At 38.4% G+C, this 7,246-nt stretch overlaps 1 non-coding gene across 1 annotated transcript; it reads left to right on the top strand.

Annotated features, from left to right (window-relative positions):
- The first annotated feature begins 769 nt into the window (after window positions 1-769).
- trnap-ugg (transfer RNA proline (anticodon UGG)) lies at window positions 770-841 on the top strand. Its single transcript has one exon. It is a non-coding gene; the product is annotated as a tRNA-Pro (tRNA).
- Window positions 842-7,246: the final 6,405 nt, after the last annotated feature.

The raw sequence follows: 7,246 nt of genomic DNA, 5'->3' as shown, positions 1-7,246 counted from the left end.
CACCATATTGAGGGCTGTTCCAAAGCAACGAGTGTGGAGGGGGAGTGGGCTCTCAAGCCCTCAAACAGCGAGTCTGCAGCGGTGCTGACTTGAGACCGGTCTCTACCTGACCGGAGTCACGCTGTGTGTGTCCGTCAGGAAACACGCTGTTTACAAGTAGTTCCAGCTAACATCTACTGATAAACTGCGATGTTAACAACCTCATTATAACCTCATATGTTTTTAACTTAGGATCATACCTGTGTTTAGTCTAGAAAAAGGTAAATGTGTGCATTTTATTATAAAGTTGTGTATATTTACAGACCGTTGCAAAAACTAAGAAGCTTATAAACATCAGGTTTAAAACTAAAAGAGATTTGACACACAATGAAAGATGTTTGGAGTTTTATTTGAGTTAGTCATTTAAACTTTTTGTCTAAGAGATGCTGATTTGAAACCGTTGTTACATACAGTTACGGCATTTCCTGTTTCTGCCGGAGAGAGGGGAGGCCGTCCCAAAGCTTGCTGCTGTATTTACTCCCTCCATCTGACAGGAGGGAGCCTCGTGGAGCTGCGAGTGTGGCTACAGACGGAGTTCACTCCATCACGGAGGGGTAGGGTCGAGGCAGTGGTTTGGGATTGGGCCTAAATGCCCAGCATTCGGCGCCACTCGATGGAGAAACGTTCCCTGAGTGATGTTTAATATCCAGTATCGTGATATAAAAAAATAGGAATCAATCAAGACATATTCCACGAGTATACAAAGTGTGCATCTTTCGTTCACGAGTGTGGCTCGTTGGTCTAGGGGTATGATTCTCGCTTTGGGTGCGAGAGGTCCCGGGTTCAAATCCCGGACGAGCCCAATTTTTGCTATAATAAATGACATTGTTTATACCACAGTATAACATAGTGTGCTCTAATTGCTTTCAATCTTCTCGTTCGTTTAAGCTTGTATTGTTGCATAAATAGACAAACGGAAGTGACTACCTAATTGGGCACCATCTTTATTGTTATGGATGTTGTCATAAAATAGATAGATATGTGTAAGTTACACAGTCATATGTTCTCGGTCGGCATCACATGTCTTTACTTAGACTGTGAATATGCACACTTAATGCCTTTCTGTCTTGGTTTATCTGAGCTTGCTGTTGTGACAGAAGTCCCCCCCCCCAGTCTGGCTCATATCTCGGTAAATACCACTTTTCCCCTTTCTCTTACAGCAAGCATATCATTGCCACATAAGCTACACTATTTCCATTATTTCCTTAAGCTTCTTAGTGACGACATGCTCTGTCATTTGCAGAGTGGCTTCACACTATGAAGTGAGTTTCCATATATTTGAAGTTCCTCCTTTCTGTACCCATCACCCTGTTTATATTGCTTATAGGCTTTCTCTTCTCCTATTAATAAGAATACAAGTTGCTGATATTTCCCTTTTTTTTTTTTTTTAAAGTGGACAATGTAATCTGTAAAGGACCATACCGTAACGTCTTTTCACGCCTTATACACATTCTCTGAACCACATGTATTCTGTTATTTGTTGAGCTACATTATAAAAACAACCGCAATAAGCTGTCACAAACTGGTAACATTATTGTAAATAGACAACACAATCTGCTTTTATTTTATTCATATATTTTTGTCAGACTTAGATGTTTTTGCGCTATTACAGTTTATTAAAAAAGTTCAACATTCTGCACGAGGATATCAACGCCTGTGGATGTAAGGGACTGTTGCTTATGGTTAAATAATAAGATCATGTAAGAGTTGTATGAGTACCTGTCCTTTATGTGAGTTAAATAGACTGGCTTTTGGCTAGTTGCATCCGTAAAAGACTTCAAAATATCTTACAAAAAGGCACAAGTATAGCCTGTTCTCTTATTTGCTTTACGATATCACCCAAAAAAGAAGAGCTGTGATAGATTATCATACCTGTCAAGCACTTGTTTGTATTATATGTTTTCTTCTCTCCACAATAAACGGAACAGGTGTTTAAAACTGGTCGAAACACTGAATAAAAACAATTTCTAGTGAAAAATCTGTATTTCTCTAACGCTTTTCTGCTGGCATATTTGTTCCGCTTTTTTTGACTGAAAACTTTAAGATCCAGACGTCTAATGACTTAAATCCTTCATCTAGGCTATAGTTAGAAGTTGAACCTTAAGAAACAGAAAAAGTGTAAAGTGTAAGATGTGGCCCAAAGCCATAGAAGTACATCTTTGAGAGCTTATGGCGGAAAAGCACAAAGCTGACACGTTCAAAGGGGATATGATGCCATTACAGGTGACTAAATGAAACGCACCATAACCTTGAATCAAATGATATTTCAAAATGGCTAAAAACATTTAGTATAATATAAGCACACAAATCAACCACATAACACAGGTTTAGTGTTTTTTTGGATTTGTATGCGAAAATTAGAAATATTCTACCGTCAATAGTGTATAATTCAGTTTTGTTGTCTGCTGACATGTGTAAATCATGTCAAATAAGAAAATAAACGGTTTCAGTCTCTTCACGCAATCGTTTTTTTTTCAATGCATAGGAACTGTAAGGGGAAAAACCCTCCCACCCGGCTCAGTTTCCTCCCGCCCATCACCCCATCGTCACCACCCCCTTAACCAGTCTGTCATTTAAAGTAAGCAGCCGCCTGCTTAGACGGCACCTTTCACTTCTCAAGCAGGACTTAATTTACCGCCGGACATTTTAAATCTCCTGCTCTGTGCGCTGAGTCCCTGACAGATGCCTGGTTGCAAATGTATCTCATTGACTGCTGACTCGGTCGTATTACAAGCTGGCTGATAGGGGCCGCCGCAGTAATGTGGCCCTCAGGTTTATCCTCACATGTTGGAGGAAGTGTATTAATTTAGTTCAGACTGGGCCGTATGAAAGCCCTCCTCTCAGGATTGACGCTATCTGCCGCAGAGCCGGAGCATATTCCAGCATCAATGTGTCAGAGGGAAAGCTATTAAAACAGCTTTACTTTTCCTAAGTATCACCAGAATAAGCACACGATTTAGTGAAATACCCCCAGAGTAGAGCAAATCGAGGATTTTCCCCCTGAGATGCGTCCTAATGGGCTGCTCAGAAGTGTCAGAAACTCTTGTTTGTGGATTTATTATTGCTGAAGAGACAAAATGTGAAGTATGGGTGCTTCTGAACTTTTCATAACACAATAAATATCATTCAAACCTAAAAATAGCTTTAGAAACCATTACTTTTTTTTAAACTAAAAGCAAGTTAGGCATTCTAACATTTAGATTTATTTTTCCATAACCCACAATGTGTTACGCTTTTTTCTAATAAGGTAATGCGCTCTCAAATTGTACATGCACTCATGTATTGAAAACAACTTTGAACACAGTCTGGCATTGACTTTGTTTTTTCTAATAACCAAATGAGTAAGCATGATATGTAATAAACAAGGGATGTATGTAGAGTAACCACCATTATTATATATAAAAGAAATATAAGTAATACATAAATGCTATGCAAGGGCTTATAATGTAATGTATAACTACAATTTAAACAGAATTGCTATTGACTGTAACCTTTAAAGGGAACTACGCCCATTTCCAAAGTACATTTTTTTAGTTCTAAAAATGTAAGTAGTCTCTCCAAATCCAAAAAGTACATTGTTAAAATGTTATTTTAGATATCATCAATTATAACGTCTGGAGCTGCTCTATTGAAATGAAGTGAGAAACAATACATGAGAATATGGGAACATTTTCTGTTTCATAACTGACAACCATACAAGAGAATACATCTCATGCAGGTATGACAATAATAATACAACTCTCCACATAAACTCCCATGTATTGTTGATGTAGCAGCTCCAGACTTGATTACAAGTTTGATTCATTTGTAATGTTTTCTGAATCTAAGCGAGATCACAAATATATTTTTCTTTAATCTGCCATAGAAATAGAATTATAACATAACATATTGGAATTTTAAATGTAGGTGGTATTCTCCTTTAATTTGTTATTGTCATTACTCTGTAAAGCACTTTAGGCTGCGTCAAGCCTGAAAGGTGCTATATAAATAAAGTGTTATTAATATAGCAAATCTGTAAGGAAAATAATGTTTACAATAATTTACGATTGCATTTGAACATTTTATACAATATCAATTATTATGTCTTTTTTTAAATTAATTATCGACTTGTATCATTTAGTTTTTACTATTAATCAATCAGAAAATAGTTGAATCTTCATCTTCCTTGTCTTATTCAACCATCTGTTTGAATCCCAAAGATATGCACAACCCTAACCCTACTACACATGAAACAAAGAAAAGCAGCAAATCCTCCCAAGCTGGGACCAGGTACTGTCTGACATTTGTACTGTACATGTAAAGAACCACAATTATCAAAGATATGTTACATTTTTCTCGATGGACTTTCTGTCAGTGTCAGAAGTGAACGTTCTCAAGGAGAGCCTTTTGTTCAGTTCCAGTGTTATTGGCCTCTCTTGCCATTAAACCCAAAATAACTTCAGTCAGATAATGTTGCAGCATCGGTGAACAATAGAGTTACCAAACCCTCAGAGAAAGAAAGAAAATACGTTTCACAAGATCAGCTCTGCTGTTAATTATTCAGTGAATCAATACAGCAAATTAGTGGGAAATAGCAGAGTTTCTTTCTCCACTCCACTCGATGGATTCTTCTCTTTTCAGACGTTGGCACCCGTCCTGCCTCCCTGTGTCCTCTTTCATTCCCTTTTCACCCCCAGGTCTTTCTGTACCTGTCCATTTCTTTTTACAGTGTGACTCCTTAATCCACCTGAGTGCATGGACGACAGTTTTGACATAAGAAGAAAAGATAGACTCCTAAGAAGGGGACCAGTATCTTTAGAGCCCGGGGATAACCGGATTACGACAACCATTTTGTGCTGCTGGCAGTTTTTCTTATTACTCTTTTTTTTCTCCCCCCCTCATCTCTTCAGAGTTGAAACGCTGCCCTTTGGAAGTCACATCAAACACTGTCTGGTACACAAAAACACACACTCCCAACAGAAAAGCTTTGAAAGAGCAAAACCGAACAGATGATAGAAGCAGTTTGCAAGAGACAGATTTCTTCATACCGGCCTTCTCATGTTGTTTGTTCTCAGACAACTCTCTAAAACATGTTTCCCCTGTGAAGGTAATCATTGTCTCTGTGTGGCGGAGGGGCCTCCTGGGTGTGTGAAGGCCTGAACCCACACACAGGAGATAACAGCCCAGCCACGAGGTGACAGATCAACTGTCTGACCGCCGCTGACGATCACTTTATCCCCTCAGCCCGTCTGCACTCTGAAAAACGTCTTATCACCTCCACCACTGGATCCTTTATGTCCATTTATTTTGCCTTTGAAGAGGCCCGCCGAGCCTTTGATTGTGGGAGGTAAATGAAATAAAGACCTCCTCCTCGTTGGTACCCTGATATCTAAATGTATCACCGCGACCAAAACCTAAACCTTCAACTAACCGCCGCAGGTCTGCCTACGGGGAAACACATCATGCTTCTGACATGGTAATAATCATTTTTCCAGGAGCCCTTTTCAGTGCCTTAGAGGTGGCTTAGAAGCTTACACTTAGAAACCAAGAAAGGTCATTCATTCCCCCTTGTATAATGTGTTCCTGAGTATTACTCCATGCAGTGATTCCCTGTTTTTACCTATATAGTGGTGTTGTGATCATGTATTTCAACCCAGTCTCACAGTATTTCGCGTTATAGTCACGACATTTAATCTATTGATTCGTGTTCACCAACACGATTTCCCCCTTTTTTTCGTGTCACACAGAACGATTTTAAAAGCTATGTATTTCTATTGGTAGTATGTTTCGTGCCTGCAGCACGTCTTTTTGTCCGTTCGGGTCTTGGAAGACCGGAAGCTGTGGGGTTCATAAAAACATGTTCTTACTCAATATCAAGCCACGATTATTGTTTTTATTTTAAGTCGTATAATGTCAGGCTTTTTTTGTCGTCTGTGAGGAAAAGAAATGGGGCTCAGAGCCTCAGAATACTGAAATCTGTATTTTTTTAAATCTTTTTTTCCTTCTAATTTGTTATTCGTTCAAAGAGAAAAGCAAGAACACTCTGAATAAAGTATTATTTTCTTTAAAAAAAAGAAAAGTTTTTCGGATTTCATATAATAAACATATTAACACCATATCCCTATGTGCATTGCGGCTAAAACATCCAATCACCGAGCTTAAACCATAGCTGAGGATCTTGGGTAATCAGTTCAGTGGCTGTGTATCGCAATGATGATCGAAATGTCCCTTATAGGCCTACGTCTGTTTCCGGTTATTTTTATTTTGAAATTCAGTTCCTGACGGACGCCAAAAACCCAGAGATTATGGAATTAAACAAATAAATACAAACAAGGATAATTGTGTGTTATTGGTGAGTAAATAACAGTGTGTTATTTAGAAAAAAATAACAAATTAGAAGGAAAAAAATATTAAAAGAAATACAGATTTCAGTATTTTGAGGATCTGAGCCCCATTTATTTTCCTCACAGATGACAAAATAAGTCAGACATTATACAATTTAAAATAAAAACAATATTCGTGGCTTGATATTGAGTAAGAAGATGTTTTTATGAACCCCACAGCTTCCGGTCTTCCACGACCCGACCGGACAAAAAGACGTGCTGCAGGCACGAAACATACTACCAATAGAAATACATTGCTTTTAGATTAAATGTCGTGACTATAACACGAAATGCCGTGAGACTGGGTTGTGTATTTTGGTAGGCGTACCCAGAAGTTAGCATGCAAGTGTTCCCTCAGGTAAACGTAATGGGATTTTTTTCATTGAATTTTGGAATACTGTAGAAAAGAAGATCTGAGGCAAACACACGTCTATGATACTTACACGTTTTGTTTGAGTGTTAAAGCTCGGAAATTACTTTCGGACGTGTTTTTGTTTAAAAGCCTGAAATAAGGTCTGTGATTAAAACAAGTTTAAAACATATTCATGTTTTGTTCTCCGACATAAACTATACGTTGGTCATTACCCCACTCATGAATGCCTGAAGCTTCATAAAAACAGCTAACTGAACGTCATCACTCCAACACGAGTCAACCTTTAGCTTAGCGGTGTTTATAGCCTCGTGTTAGCTTTTTACTTCTCCCGTTTGCATTTACTCTTCAAAAATCACAAAGTGATGTTAATATGTGGAGATTTTCCTGCTGAACGAAAGGTGTGAAGTATCATAAACGTGTGTTTGCCACAGATATTATTCTCTAAAACACACTGTAATCCAGTGGGAAAATC

The sequence above is a fragment of the Pseudochaenichthys georgianus genome, chromosome 17 (assembly GCF_902827115.2).
Source record: "Pseudochaenichthys georgianus chromosome 17, fPseGeo1.2, whole genome shotgun sequence".
Lineage (NCBI taxonomy): Eukaryota > Metazoa > Chordata > Actinopteri > Perciformes > Channichthyidae > Pseudochaenichthys > Pseudochaenichthys georgianus.
This window is presented reverse-complemented; position numbering and strand designations above follow the sequence as displayed.